Source organism: Miniopterus natalensis, chromosome 1, assembly GCF_054644295.1.
Source record: "Miniopterus natalensis isolate mMinNat1 chromosome 1, mMinNat1.hap1, whole genome shotgun sequence".
NCBI classification, from domain to species: Eukaryota; Metazoa; Chordata; class Mammalia; order Chiroptera; family Miniopteridae; genus Miniopterus; species Miniopterus natalensis.
The window spans coordinates 31,456,602-31,472,954 of record NC_142081.1 but is presented as its reverse complement, the minus strand read 5'-3'; the positions used below and the strand labels follow the sequence as shown (position 1 = coordinate 31,472,954).

The 16,353-nt window shown below is 45.7% G+C and overlaps 1 protein-coding gene across 2 annotated transcripts in view; it reads left to right on the top strand.

Annotated features, from left to right (window-relative positions):
- Window positions 1-5,249: 5,249 nt before the first annotated feature.
- Window positions 5,250-16,353, top strand: part of DAAM1 (dishevelled associated activator of morphogenesis 1) — a 152,833-nt gene continuing 141,729 nt past the window's right edge. The window contains exon 1 of one of the 2 annotated variants that reach the window (XM_087820135.1): window positions 5,250-5,327. The gene's annotated coding sequence lies outside the window, so the exon portion shown is untranslated. Of the gene's footprint in view, window positions 5,473-16,353 lie in introns of both variants that reach the window. The other variant, XM_087820142.1, reaches the window with a different exon arrangement.

Genomic DNA, 16,353 nt, shown 5'->3' with positions numbered 1-16,353 from the left:
AATTTTTAGAGCCTATCTTTGTTTCCTAATCAGTTGTTCTACTGCTTTAGAATGTATGTGACTAAATTGATTAGTTAGCTCAGAAAGTTACAAAGTCCTCTCCCTCCAGAAGAACCAAATTTTACTGTTAAGATGCTGACAGATTTACCAGCTTTACCAGGCACCTCTTGGGGGTGTCTGCCAAGTCCACAGCTTTTTCCTCTCTGGGAAGGCTCCCGCACTGAGATAGGTCCTGAGGGATCATATCTGAGCCACACAACCTTGCCATCTTTGTTATGGAGGAGTGATCTGAAACTTTCATGCATCAGAATTGGCTGGAGGACTTGTTAAAACACAGACTGGGAGACCCAGCCCTCAAGTTTCTTTTCCAGTAGGTCTATGGGTGGGGCTCAAGCATTTGCATTTCTCACGAGTTCTCAGGTGAAATTGACGTTACTGGCCTGGGCCCACAGCGTAAAAACCACTGCTGTAGCTAATTAAGGCCGAGACCTTTACTCTAAGATGCGGCAATCGGCTTCTCTCGGGAATTTGAAATTTGGAACAGAGACATAGAGACCAGGGCTATTAGAACAATGCTCTGGAGGGAAGGTCCAAAACCACCACTGTTTAGGTTTGCAGAGCTGGTCTTGTTCTTAGGTGGAGCCTTGGTTGTTCAATTCTTTGAATAAATACTATTACATTTTTTATTTTGCATAAACTGGCCATTGATAGTTTCTGTAGTCTGCCCCTAAAAGAACTTGAAATTAGACACGAGTATATGAATTAAGTGCCCTACCACGAAAAAACAAACATTCTAAGTATTTATTTATTTTTAAATATGTCTTTATTGATTTCAGAGAGAGGAATGGAGAGGGTGAGGGAGAGACAGAAGCATCAGTGATCGGCTGCCTCCTGCACGCCCCCGACTGGGGACCGAGCCGGCAACCCGGGCATGTGCCCTGACCGGGAATCGAACCTGGATCTCCTGGATCCTAGGTCGATGCTCAGCCGCTAAGCCATGCTGGCCAACTACTGAGCCATGCTGGCCGGGCCATTCTAAGTATTTAAAACAGGTATAATATAGTATAGGGAATTGGTCTTCTGGGTGACAGGGGGTCTAAGACAAACAGGCAGTGAGAGATTAGCAACAGCAGGAAGCTACCCCCACCCGTAGGCTGGAGGGACAAATGGAGAAGGTGGCATTCACAGAAGCTGGGGTGATCTGGAAGGAGCTAGAACCACAACAGATTAGTCCAACGGAGGAAATGCTGCTGATGCTGCCGGAAACATCACCCAGGGCAACTCTGCGAAGGTGGAGAAATACCCTGCAGCCTCCCAGCAGTCCTGTCCGTGCGGAGAGGCTTGGGGAAGACGGCTTGTGACACTGAGGACAACGTGGGGCACTGCGGAAGGACAAAGTATGGGACTGAAAACTAGCTAAGAATGAGCCCTGTTCAATTCGGATTTCTCATTTTTTTCTTCAAAGTACATTTTGCCTACTTACAAATTAGTGAGATAATATATACATACTGTATAATTTCTCATAGTTTCTTGTTAAGAATGAGGGTGGATATTTCTGAGATAATCTTTAGGGGGAAAGTGCAAATGATGACAAGAACCAGCATTTGTATAGTTCTTTTCAATTTGAAAAATGTTTTCATATGTCTCATCTAATTTAATCCTCAAAAATCTTGTGAAGTGGGTTTTATTATGAGCCCCCTTCTTTAGATAAGGAAACCAAGGCTCAGAGGGAATAAGTCACACAGGACAAGCAAAGAAACATTGTTCCAAAGTGGCAAAATGGCCCGGCCCCAAACCTGGGCTCAGCACACAACCTCAATTGTTGCAAAATGCCAAGTATCGTGTGAAAACACATGCAAGGCTACAAACTTAAAATTCTTTCTCTGTTGCTATCTCATTTTCTTCCTGATCGTAAACCCGACATCTAGTAAAATCTTGTAACCAGAGCTAGGAGATTACTTTGAAAGATCAGCAAAATACCCCATGGCGTCTTCCCCCCCCCTCCTCTGCCTCTAGGAGGTCAATTATATCTGTTTTCAGTGGTCCCACAACTTCCTAAATTAGGCAATGATTATGAGACAAGGCCTTTCAAAAGATCATTCTAGAATAGCTGCAGTCGTTTAAAAAAAGAAGAAAAAATTAAAGAAACCCATTGACTGAGAATATAAATTAAGAGACAGAGTGGCTATTTTTTGTTAATCCTCACCTGAGTATATTTTTTCCATTGATTTTTAGAGACAGTGGAAGGCTGGGAGTGAACGGGGGGGCGAGAGAGAGAGAGAGAACATCGATGTGAGAGACACACATCAATTGGTTGCCTCCCTCATGCACCCCAGCTGGGGCCGGGGATTGGACCTGCAACCCAGGTACATATATGCCCTTGACCATGAATCCAACCTGCAACCATTTGGTGCGAGGGTGGACGCTCTAACCACTGAACCACATGGGACAGGGGCAGAGTTGGCATTTTTTATGCCTATGAGACTACTTAGTCACCTAGAAAGAATTAAACACGTGTGTGTGTGTGTGTGTGTGTGTGTCTGTATGACGAGAGAGAGAGAGAGAGAGAGAGAGAGAGAGAGGTCGCTTCTATCTCCATAGGAGTTAAGCTTCTGGTCCCAGGTCCACAGACTGCATTTCTGATGCTAAAGAGCCATCTTTGTTTCCCCTGGTTACCAGTGAAAGTGTGCGGGGATCAGTTCAAATGCATTACACTTATAACAAAATGCTTCCCAACATAATGCCTTGCTTTCAATATTTATCTATATATCAACTTCACAGAAAGTACAGCTCACACATGCACAGCCCCACATCCTTGTGCTTATACTCCATTGTGCACGATGTTCTTTACATATGGAAATAAGCTGTGTGACATGGCACACCCCTATAATATTAATTGCTATAAAAAATACATTTTTTTTCCCAGGCAGACTCCATTCTCTCTTTCACTGAAAACACAAGAGAAATTGCTGTAAGGTGATTTGTCCTATAAAGTTATTGCTCAGTGTGTTCAATACACTTTTATCTATAAGGGTAAACCTGCCTTATGGAGGATCTCCACATCCAATTTGACTAAATAAATTTCAGGCTCACTGATTATATTTCCATCTGAAAGCTTTGCACAGTTATAAAACTGGGAGAGCTTTTAGGATCATCCCAGGTCGAGTTTCTGTCTGAATATTTTTCCGCAATGATCTGCGATACATTAAGCCTACTAAGCCTACCCATTAGTTAGAGTATCACTGATTGTACTCTTGATCTGATGGCCAATGGAACATTTGTATTGTCTGGGTTCCATTTAAGACAATATTTGGAATGGATGGAATAGCTCAGAACAGGAGAGCAACATTAAAAGTTATCTTCCTTCAGTGGAACAAAATGTGTCTGGTACATAAGCAATAGGCTTGTTAAAAGAAAACCAGAATTCAGCACTAAAACACCTCTATCAGCAGAACAAAGAGTTTTCCTGAGATTCTCAACTAGTTCCGTGACTATTTTTCTGTTGAATCCAAGTTATCATTGCACAATAAAATGAGAAAATAAGTGATAGCACTTCCTCCAACAATTAGGTGGCTAGTTGTTTAAAATCTTAATTGTGAACTTTTCACAAGACCTACAGTATTCTAGAGATTTTGCTAGTGGAAATGGGGTCTGAGCTGATCCATATATGTGACTTTGACCTCAAATGTGGTTGCGATGTACTCTACTTTTACAACTGGAATAACTAGATGCATTGGGTTTTTGTTTTTTCATTGAAAAAGACACCTTGAGCCCTGGCAGGTTTGACTCAGTGCTTAGAGAGTCGCCCATGGACTGAAGGGTCTGGCGTTTGATTTTGGCCAAGGGCAGGTACCTGGGTTGCAGGCCCAGTCAGTGCATGTGCGGGAGGCAACCAGTAGATGTGTCTCTCTCACATCCACGTTTCTCTCCCTCCCTCTCTCTCTCTCCCATCCTCTCTGAAAAGCAATGGAAAAAATATCTTCCGGTGAGGATTAATAATAATAATAATAATTTAAAAAAAGCTCCCTTATAAAAAAAGGAAATAAAAAGGCACCTTGAGATTGGCTCTCAATGTTAATTTTTTCATATTTGTTATTCATTGAACAGTGAAAAACGCCACGGAAATATTTTACATATTAAAAATAAAATCTTCCTGAAGGTTCAGAACGCTGACACACACCTTCTGCTCCCCTTTAACATTTAGGTATATTAAAATCAGGGCAGTTCTTGAACAGCTGCACGCTGTTCGGTTTAGGTCATTTAAAAATATTTGAGGCTAAAAGCATGGAAAATGAAGGCACAGTGTTATGGATTTAAAAGTACGTGTGTACGCATAGATGTCATTTATTAAAACTTTAGAGAAAGATGTCTTCCTGGGAGGTGAAAGCCCTGGGAGCGGGAAGGCTGCTGCAGCGAAGAACAAAAGCGCGGCCGCGCGATCGCAGTATCTCTGCAGCCGCAGGCGCGGCGCGGGCCCGGCGGGCTGGGCGGCCGTCCGTCGGTTACGCGGCGTTTTCATTAGTGACAGCCTCCGTCACTGTCAGCTCGGCCGGCTGAGCTCTTCCCGGCGAACTCCGTTAAACCGGAGAAGGGGAGACAGAGAGGTAAACTGTACCGAGTGGTGCCCTCGGGATTTATTTCTCTCCCTCAGAGTGGGCTTCGCCTCGTCCCCGGGGGCGCGGGGGATTCCCGGACTGCGTGTGACCCAGAAACCCGTGCGTCCCATTAATTAGTTGCTACGCGTAGGGAGGGCAGTGAAAGGCTGAATCTTCTGTTTGCAGCTGGGGCCAGCAGAGCGCGGCGGGTCAGAGCTGCCCGGCCGGTGCGCGCCAGCCCCGGAGCATTGGGGGCCCTCAGAGCCCCCACCCGCCGAATGGAGGTCAAGTCAAAGAGCACGACCGCAGGATGCCGCCCCCCCCCCCCCTTCGCCCGCGCTGTCCGCAATTTAGCTTCTGAACGACCACCGCTACCACTGCAAAGCTGGAGGGCGGGGAGGGGGCGGGGAGGGGGCGGGTCCCCGTGGGGGCGGGACTAGGGGCGGAGCCAAACAGGCGGAGGAACGCGTCGGGAAGTGTAGTTCGACTAACCCCAGTAACCCAGCTACCCGGGTTCTTCTTGGGAAATTGGGACTACAACTCCCAGGAGTCTGCGGGGCGGACAGGGCAGTCCATGCGCAGTGAGCGCCGCATTGTATCCTATCAGCGGAGGAGAGGGTGATGTCACCTGCGAGTTAGTAACCTACGAGAGGCTGTGAAGGAAACTGTTTAACCGGATCCCATTGTACCCGGAGCGCAGAGCCGCCTCACCAGCATGCAGGGGCTGCTCAGGTAAGGGGGCCGTGCCGCCTCGCTCGCCGCATTCATTCATTAAGTGGCACCGCGCGGTGGCGTGGGGGTGGGCGCCCTTCTCGGGTCCCGCGCTGGTTTCGCCGCGCGCCCTCAGGCTCCCTCTCCGAGGCTCCGCGACCAGTAGGTAAATATTAAACCCGTCCTTCAGGTTGGGTCTGGGTGGGAACAGGACCTAGATAGCTCCCGGCTGCCAAGCTGGATTTGGGAAAATGGCTGCAAGCGCGGCGCAGAGCGAGGCGAGCCCAGAGGAAGGCGCCCCAGAGGATGAGGGTCCCTTCTTCCTTTCTTTGAGAGGCGCTCGGATGCCCAGGGAGCCGGCAGGGTACCAGGTACGCCCGCCCCACTGCAGTCACCGGGAGCCGGGGCGCGGGGGTCGTGGCCTCGCCTGCGGGCTGCGGGCACCGCTGCTGTCGGGAGCTGGTGGCCCGGAGGCTCCGAGGGGGAGAACCCTGAGGCTTGGTGGCCTCGGAGGTGGCGACAGGGAAGGAGGGGCTCCGAGCGGAACCCCCGCCACCCCTGGCATCTTCGCTGACTCGAAAGGGATGGGTAACTGTAATTCGGCAAAGTTGTAAGCCGAAGGTTTCGAGAGAGAGGGAGAGGAGGGGAAACCCGCGCCGCGGAGCGAGCGAGGGGTGTCGGCGGCCGCGGCGCGGAGGCTGCGCCGCCTACGGACGGGCGCCGGCGCCGCAGAGCGCTCCCGCCCCGCCGCCGTGGAGCGAGCATCTCGGTCCCCCTGCACCGATGGCTCCCTCCACAAAGAGCACCTGAGCTGGGGTGAGGCGGCTGCCCGGAGCCCGGGGCGGGAGGTGGCAAAGCCGTGGAGGATGTCGAGTAGTCGAATGACAGGGCTCGCTGCGCGGCCGGAGGGCTCGGCCACCGGCTTTTCCCAGCCTGTGCGGAAAATCCAAGCAGCAGTTGTGATCCGCTCGCCTTCCGCCTGGAGACGCGAGCGAGGCCCGAGAACTCCACAGAAGCCCTCTGGATGCCCTTCGCGGTCCCTAGCACCCTAGTTCATTCGCTTGCTCACGCACGGATCAAACCCCGCTAGTGGCCCTGCACTCCGGTTGCTCGCAGCCTGGGGTTGGGGCGCCCCGGACCCAGGAAGAGATGCCAACCTCCCGTTTCCCCCAGCCCCGCCCCCCTCTGCCCCCTGCCCGTCTCCCCCCGCAGGCGAGCCTCGAGAGCGAATGGCACCCACCCGTGACGGGTTCTGCTCTCATCGAACTGGTAGTTTCTTGAGGCCCGAGAGGGACCCAGTGCATTGAAGCGGAGTTTGTCTGCAAGATGAATCCGGTTGCCATGGCGACTCCTGCCGTCGGAATCTTAACGGCTCCGGCCGCCGCCTCGGTTCGAGGTGGCTCTGCGGGCAGCGGGGAGGGAGTGGCCAGGGAGTGTGGTCAGGCGCTCGCCCTGGGCCCCGCTGCCCTCCGCTCACCGGTGTCACAGCCCTGGCGCTCTCTCCATTTTCGCGTCAACAGCTCGGACACAGTTCTTAGCCCCTCTCCCTCTCAGGGTGCCACTACCTCCTCTCTCCACTTCCCTCCCCGGAAATAATTGGAGCTTTCTTCTTAAGGCAGACTCTGAAAATTACAGGGGAAAGATCTCTTTGCCCTTCCAGGATAGGTGCTTCATTTTCCTAGCACCGTGGATTATTACAGTGTTGCAGGTAGCTTTCCCAAGGAGGGAGCCCTCTGTTCTGCTGGAAGAGAGCTCCCTGGCCGCCAGTAAAGGTCCTCAGTTTGACCTAGGTGCAACTCCCTCGAAGCTTTTACGGACAAATAATAACTGGAATTGAATTCTGGAAGTCACTGCCATCCCTCGCGGTTCTGTTAAAATCTAAAAGCCTGCCTAGAGGATGCAGGCACTTGAGAGTGAAGCTGGCTGGGATCTAGGAAGCCTGCCCTAGGTCCTACTCTGGCTCTGTCATTACTGGCTACCCCACTCTGGGGTTAACCCTTTACCTCTGGGGACCTCGGTCATAAGTGATGTGGACAGAAAGGTACAGAGGGTTTCCTAAAGTTGATTCTGGGTATAAAATCTTGTGACTCTAAGAAGGACTTGGTCATTGTCTTTTATTTTCCTTAAAGAAATCTGATGATGAGAATTTAAACCCAGCTTCTAATCCTGTGGCATTGGGTTAATATCTCTGAGCCTCATTTGTATGGCAAAATAACCTGGCTATTCATGGCAAGCCTTCAAAGTGGACAAGGCAGCCATGTTACTATTTATATTATTTCTAATACTGCTACTGTTATCCCAGTATCTGGACTTCTATTTGTTCTTTTATGTTAGAATTAATTGTTTAGGTTTTGCCATTTTTGAATGCAATTATTTGCAACTTAATTGAAATAAGTGTAATTGACTACACAAATATTTTGTTTCCCTTCTGCTTTCATTTCATACCAAGGTGTATTATCCCAGATATTGCTGTTAAGGGGGGAAAGTGTGTATCAGTGAGTGTCTATGCATGTGCATTTGTATGCAGGTAAATGTTTGGGGATGCTATGTGCCAGGTAGTTGACATTCATCAACTCATTTTAAGTAGGTAGATCCTTCCCCATCAGGAAACAGGATCAGAGGTTATCACTTACTCTTTATTTTTACCCTAGGTTATCACTGACTGAAACAAACATTACCTTTAATTATCTGTTTACTTTCTCCCTATAGTTCTGACATCAATTCCGATACATGGGGGTTTCCCCCACTCTTCAAAGGTCTTTGAGAGCAGGGTCTTTGTCTTGTCTCTCCAGCATTTAAATCAGTGCTTGTCCATGTAGGTACTTAACAAATATTTGTGGAATCAGTATTAAGTAGTAGAGCCATGATTGGAGATCCAAGATCTGTATCCTTTCCACTGATAGTTCTGTCATCAGTTATAATATTCCTCATAGCTTTCTGTCAAGCAATTTCATCTCAGCATAAACCAAAACTCCTGTGTAGCATGTGACTTGAAGCATAAAGGCCACTTATATGTTTGAAATAGACATATATTGTAATTATTTGCTTTTGGAATACATTCACCCACATAGACTTTCCTCCCCTATAATTCTTTCTTTTATAAAGATTTATTGATTTTTAGAGAGAGAGAAACATTGATTTTGTTGCTCCACTTATTTATGCATCCATTGGTTGATTCTTGTATGTGCCCTGACTGGGAATAGAACACGAAACTTTGGCATATTGTGACAATGCTCTAACCAACTGAGCTACCTGGCCAGGGTCCCCTATAATTCTTAACACAATTCTTATTACCCCAGACCAGACATTTCTAGATTTCTCTCCATTGTATTATCCTTGGCCCAGATAACTTTCTCAGGAGGTGTATGGCTGGAGTACAGGGAGAGAGACCAAGACAAAGATAACTAGAGGTTTTTGCCAGGCCACCAGTGGCTCCTGGGGCACCATTTGGGAAGAAAAGCTAGACAATAGTGCTCTCATCTGGGATGGAGTTGTTCTATAAACAGATCAGTTGTTCTGGGCTGGCTGACCTGATGGAGGAACAGGGTGGGAGCCATTTGTCCAATATTTGTAACATTCTGTTACCATCTGGTAAGTCGGGTTCTTTGGATTTTCAGAAGTATAAATTAGTGAGGAGGTGTGATAGTGAAGAGGGTGTGGTGGGTCATGCCCTTGGGTGGTGCCCATAGGAGCTCAGTGAATGGATGCCAAGGAATTTGAATCCTGGCTTTCTTGCTTTGTGGACACGCTCTGGGAGTTAAGAATGTGTGTGTTGTGTCTGTGTGGTTTTATTTGAGCTACTTTGTTTAGAAAGCTGCTTTTTTTGTTGGTAGTATGGTCATTAGAAGAAATAAGGTATTTACCAACAAAATATAGTTAAGATTGAGAGTGTTACATTTTGTAAATATTTGGAGGATCGTATAAAGAGTGGCTTTGGCTTGAGAATCTCGAGTTCTGTGAAATCCCTTAAAAAGTCACAGCTGGTGGATCAGGGGAAGCAAGCTCTTCCAACAAAGCTTGGTACCACTGAGAACCTTAGGTGTTTGGTTCAGGAAATAATCACAGAGCTTGTAACTTCTGTGGGGCCCTTCCTGGCTTCATGTCATGTTCCTGGTATTTCCAAGTGTTCAAGTCTGTCCTTCAGATTGCAGGAAACAGAGCAGTTTTGTCAAGTTACGTTAGCCACCTTGTTTAATCTCTAGAGGGGGCACCAGAGTGAAAATTTTCTATTTTGTTTGTGACTTTTCCTTGAATAAGGAGTGTGTACTACTGTCATTTATTTTGGCATTACAATTTCTAACTTGGTAATGAAGGAAAACTTCTAAATGAATATATATTTTAAACACTTGTAGCGTCAGTTCTTAGTAGTTTTCCCAAGAACTCAGTTTAGAGGCAACTGATAGCACAGGTAACATTTAGAAATAGGTAAGGAGGGCAATGTCTGTATGTTGGTAGGGCAGGGTGGGGCAGGCCGGGGCTGCGGATGCTTCTCTTTTTATTTTTATTTATGTATTTATTTTATTAAATTTATTGGGGTGACATGGTCAATAGGGCCATATAGGTTTCAAGTGTACATTTCTATGATACATGATTTGTACATTGCATTGTGTGCCTACCACCCAAAGTCAAGTCATCTTCCGTCACCATATATTTGGCCTGTTACCCTTCTCTTGCTACCATCACTTAGCAAGTGTACTATCTTTTTATATAGATTGTGCTTAGAGTGGCTGAGAGCTGTGGGTAGAGAATGGAATTGAAGATGGATCTTTGTCCCCCCACCTCACCCCACCCAGCTTCCTTCAAGCCACCACTTAGTACCCCCACTGAAAGAGGGACAGATAAAGATGAGATGCAAGTTGATTTTGGTGACCTACATTCCACTCTAGCAGACTATTTCTTCAGGGAGCAAAGTGTTTTCCTTTTTATTTTCTGGCATCCTTTCCACTGTTCCATGAACAGAGAACTAAGCATTTCAGAGTGAGTTCGCATAATACACGTGTCTAAAAATGAGTTAAATGGGAAATCCTAGGAGCACAGCAACAAGCCTACTAAGCCTCCTTCTCTCATTTAACTGAGATTACCAAATACACCCTCAGCAGCTTTGGTGGGCTTATTTTCCTTGCTGATGATTAAGCACTCCTGTTTTTTCCTATGTCTGTGAACTTCTGTGGTAATGGCCCCCCCCAACTGGAATGCGCACTCTTCTGAGTATCTAAATTCTCCTTGTGCTTTCAGATCCAGCTGGAGTGTCACAGCTTCCAGGAAGCCTTCCCTGCCTGTCTTTCAGCTTTCACCACCCACTTCTGCTTCCTCTTTAGAGCCCTTAGCCTGACTATACAACATAATACTTATAGCTAATGTGATAGTAGTAGTCAAGGTATGTGAGGTGTTTACCTTGTGTCAAGCCCTTCCTACTATTTTACGTGAGCTTAACCATTGCCTCTTCACAACAACTGTACCAAGGAGGTACTATTGTGACCATTTTATAGGTGAGGAAACAGGCATGAAGCAGTTAAGGAACTTGCCTAGCTCAGGTCACACAGCTGTTATAAGTAGCAGGCCAGGTTGAGGAACCAGGCAGTCTAGTTCTTCACACCCTACACTCTTGTCTTGCCTTTAGTTTTCCTATATATTATATTCTTTTCTCTCCATCAAGTTGGAGGAACCACAACTTCCTTTGCATCTCTAAATTCTGATATAGTGCTAGTTCAGTAAATGCTGAGTTGATTGAGGGTAAAAATGCTTTTACACTTAATAGTGTCATATAGTTTGATTTTCTGGAGCAGAAAATGTTGCATGAAATTAAAAATGGTGCACTTGCTTATTTGAGTGATAAAACTGTTGAACTCCCTTCTGTTTGCTATGTGAATGATAGGCAAACTATTTGAAAAAGGAAATGCTCTTATATTCCAAATCTATTTGGAGCCTGTCCAGCCTCAGACCCTCTTTATGACCTGAGATAACTTTTCAGTAGGCTGAATCCCTTATCTGAAGAAAGCCCTTCTTATCCAGAACAGGCCCACAGAGCCTGCCTGGAGAGTTAAGACTTCCACAACTTCTTAGCTTCCCTCTTCCCTGTTGTCTTTTAACATAAATTGTAAAAGCTTCTTTGAAAAGAAAATAATGAAAACTCAAGCAGTAGTCAAACATGTAATCTAATATTGGGTAGTCTTAGATAGTAAACAGCTCTTTTTCCCCCACCTCAGAAGAAAGACTTTTATTTATTTTTACAGTGGAGCAAATTTGGTGCCAAATATACAATTGTAATTCTTTTAAACCATAGTCACCATTGTGAATTACATGTGGAAAACTGGGGAAGCAAGTTCAATTTCCAATGCAGTCAGTGAGATTTCCTGACTTACAATAGATCTTTTCCTTTTGGCTTAAAACTGGATATTGTGCCACTTTGACAATTATTAATGAAGACAATTCACTAAAACATGAGCTGTGTCATTTGGGGAAATAATAGGAAAATTATGCCCTAGTAGCATATTGCAAGGGAATGAAAATAAAAACAAAAGACTTGTTAGTCATTAGGCTACTCAAACGTAATATTCATTCACCAGACATTGATTTCAGAAGCTTTTTGTTTTTTCATTCATCTTGTTACACTTCCTAAGTGTGTCATTCACCTTTAGTGACAACCTGAGCTCATTCTGTTCTATATATTGCATCAGGATTGGAGCTGAAGGTTACTTGTGCCTCTGCCAGGCACGTAATTAGGGTTACCCATTAAGTGTGTCTCTGTCGTTTTTCACTTCTAAAAAAAAAAGTTTGTGAGACTGGCAAATGTTGCCCATCTGATGGACTTTCTGAATTTAGACTTCCAAAAGTAGATAGCCCAGATCTGAGCATTGGGCATTGTCTGGGCAATACAGATGTCCATCTTTTGTTTTTGAGATGGGTTCTTATTTTCTGGCTTGTTGGCTAAGCTCAGTTTGTTAGTGACGTACAAACCAGGTCAAGGGCATGGGGTTGGTTTGACTTGTTTTGGAGCCACAAACTGCACCTGTAATCCTAGTCACCTTTTTTTTCAAACTCCTCATGCTCTTGGCTACAAAAGAGAGTGGACAGTACACTGTGCATATATCAGTGCTTCGCCATCACCACTAGGGGCAAAAGATGGTGCCATATTATAAAATGAACTGATGGAAGGGGGTGTCTTAGTTTTTTCAGACCCCATGAGTTAGAGGCAAAGCTTTGCTGGCAGTTTGCCAAGGAACTATATGCTTCTGACAGGTATCTGCCTGTGAAAAGTGGGTCAGGACTGGGGAACGCTTCCTAAAACTTTGTCAAAGCCCTGCAAGCCGGGGTCTTTTCCCTTTCTTAGGGGTGTGACTGAAGTCATTAGTGTGAGTTTTGGTGCCGCTTCTGGGCTTCACTGTTCTTCATAAGCTTCTACAGATAATGCACCCTAGAAGCAGAGTGAGGGATGGTAGTCACCATCATTCACCGAGTGGGTCATGTTGTTCATATGTGTCTAGGCATAAATTTGTATTTGTTTCATAGAGATTTGGTAAAACCAAGCAGTGACATATCTAAACACGAGTTGAGTTAGAACCTGCAGTTCTGTGACAGGGCTAGATTTGGGGCCCTCCTAAATCCTGACAATTTATCACAAAACTTATTGTAAAAAGTTAAAGAAAATGGAATGGGCAAATGTAACCATCTGAAGGACCTTTTTGCGCTCTCTACTTTATTCTTGATAGTTGGTGAAATGGTGGATACAGAAAATGTCCTGTTGTTCTATCCAAGGTAAATCCTTAGGATTTTGTTTAAATGCATTTACAGTTACCCCACAGTAGTAGTTATAAAGAAACAACAATAACATTTGTTTGTTTGCCATTCTGTTTGTGTGTGGTGATGGAGATCGCATTAGAGGTAGTGCCCACCCAACCCCAGCTCTCAATGATAATTCAAACTAAGAGTCAGGATGTGGAATGAATTGTGCTGAAGTTGAAGCTCATGGCTGAGATTGCACAAGGTTTTCAGATGGTTAAATGAATGGCCTGTTATTATATTTTTGTGTTTTTAAAATCAAGAATAGAGATTGGATTGGACTGGAAAACCTCTGTGACCCATGTGGAACTTGACAATCTGTGAGTAGGTGATACTTCCAACTATAGAAGTCCTTGCCTATGACATTTTCTGTTAGAGATTAATTTAAAATTTAAAAAATATATGTTATTTTTAGTTTGACCCAGTATTCTGAGGCTATGACTGAGGCCTCCTTTCTTCCATACTCCACTGTTTCCTACTACACTCCTTGGACTGTAATTTGAGTCCGGAGGACCAGTAAACGGCTTCCTTGCCAGTCTGCTCTCTCAGCCTCCCTCTGGGCAGAGGGAGACTGCTGTCCCCAGGCTGCCGGTTTCCATATAAGGGGAGCCACAGTCTCTTACCTTACAAAGAAACACATCTTTCCTCTGAACCTCCTAATTTAGGATGGGGAGCCATGTGGCAGCCGAGAGGGGAAGGTTTGCATTTTAATTCTCCAGCGCTCAGATTGTTTTTTTGATGGAACAAGTTCGGGGAAGTAAGGTGGACGGGAGGACAGAGGGAGTTACTGGGTTTCACTTATCTTATCATTTGTTTCCCTCTGGATTGCCTTTGTTTATACTGTTTCTTCAGGCCAGGAATTCCTCCAGCAGAAAGCATGCATACACGTGGGGATATTCAGATGGCGCTTCCTTCTTGTGTTCCTGCTGACTCGGCTTTCCTCTCTGCAGCCTGATCTGAAGGGAGGGCTGGAGATATTTAACCTGCTTTGAATTTTTCCATTATGTGGAGAAGAGATCTTAAAACAGTGACTTGGGGCAAACGTGTTAATGACTTCTCTGATGAGAAAGAGGATGATGCTGAGTGGGTTTAGTTTAAGTTTAACATATAACTTATTTATGTTGGTAGATAGTTTAGTCACGAATGTTTGACACCTTGAATGAAATTCCTTCGCCTTAGGTTGCTGCTTTGCAATTGCACAGGGGAAAAGAAACACCAATAGGTGATTAAAAATTTTTTTTGTTAATCCTTACCCAAGGATATTTTCCCCCATTGCTTTTAGAGAGCGTGGAAGGGAGGGGGGAGAGAGAGAGAGAGAGAAAGAGAAACATCAATGTGAGAGAGACACATTGATTGGTTGCCTCCTGCACATGCCCTGACCGTGCCCTTGACCGGGGCCTGGGGATTGAGCCTGCAACCGAGATATGTGCCCTTGACTGGGAAGTGAACCCGAGACCCTTCAGTGTGTGGGCCGACTCTCTAACCACTGAGCCACACCAGCCAGGGCAACACCAGGTGATTTTAGATTCAGATTTGGGTAATCTTTTTTATTTATTTAAGATTTTTAATTGAGTTTTAGAGAGAGAGGAAGGTAGCGGGAGAGAGAGAAAAACATCTACGTGAGAGTTGAACATCAGTCAGCTGCCTCCTGCAGGCCCCCTACTGGGGACTGAGCCCACAACCCTGCACTTGCCCTGACCCAGAATCAAACCTGCAACCCTTTGGTGCTTGGGATGATGCCCAACCAACTGAGCCACACCGGCCAGGACAGATTTGGGTAATCTTGGCAATTCTTTTAGACATCCTTGGGCCTCATTCCTCATCTGTGAAACAAGATGAAAATTCTAAAATTTTATGAGGAAGTTATCATTTTAAAATGACCTCACTTATGTGGCATTGTGTAACATTGGGTTTTCCTAGAATGGAGATCATTGGCCATTGCCCTTAGCACCTGAGACCCTGTCCTTGGGTCGAGCTAAACCCTCAATACTGGGTTTGTAGTCTGTTCTCCTTAACTGAACAGCTTCTAGTCACCTTCTCCTCTGTCAGCTCTCAGAAAGGTTCATGTGATAAGGCTACGCAGTGTCTTTGAGTGGTCATCTAGTTCTGTTTAAAGTGATAATTCTCTTTGTTTGACCACCAGTGGTACCCAGGATGGATGTAGCCAGCTGTCATGTTTTGTTTGGCCAGCACAGTGTTATTCTTCAAAATGGAATGATTTTAGTGAGCATTTATATTCTGGTTTGTCGTACACCTCAGACACAGCCACTTTGTTTATGTGATATTTCTTTAGCAACTTGGCCCTTGAAGGCATTTGAGTTTGTGATCCGCATTTTAAACTACAGCCCAGCCGGGCGTGGCTCAGTGGTTGAGTGTCGACCTAGGATCCAGGAGATGGAGGATTGATTCACAGTCAGGGCACATGCCCAGGTTGCGGGCTCGATCCTCAGTCGGGGGCCCGCAGGAGCAGCTGGTCAATGCCGACTCTCATCATTGATGTTTCTATGTATCTCTCTCTCTTCCTCTCTTTGAAATCAATAAAGATATATTTTTAAAAAATAAATAAACTACATTAAATTGTGATGAGAGTATCTTCAAAATTTATCCAGCAGTGGGCTAGGAAATGGCCCAACCCAGGATCTCTCAACCTCAGCACTATTAGCATTTTAGACTGGATAATTCTTTGTTGTGTGGGGCTATGATGTACACTATAAGATGTTTAGCAGCATCCTTGGTCTCTACCCACTAGATGCCATTAGCAGTTTCTCCCCCAGTTGTAACAACCAAAAATGTCTCTAGACATTGCCCAATGTCCCCCAGGGGGCCAAATCAGCCTCAGTTGAGAGCCAGTTAACAGATTTGGAATGGCCTGAGAACTTTAAACATTGGACCCGGCTTGGATATTTAGAGATAAATTGGAATTCATCTGGGAAACCCGAGCTACCCTGCTGTTTTTATTTATTTGGGCAGTTGGTTAGAGCAAAGTAAAGGTCAGTGGATTAGGCCCTTTGGGGTCACTTCTCCATTCTTCCATGACCACTGCCTGGGAGGCCAGCCACATTTTAAGGACATGTCCTTGGTCACAACAGGGGACTCTGTGAGACACTGATGCTGGGTCAGGGCAAGCCCACCAGAGCTAGTGGGTAAACAACTTTGAAGCCCATGGCCTATGTTGGTAGATCAGTAATGGTATCTGTTGGGTGAGGAAGATGAAGCTTTGGGGAAAGAAAAGGTCATCTCTGTCATTATTGCCAAAGGCCAAAATGCT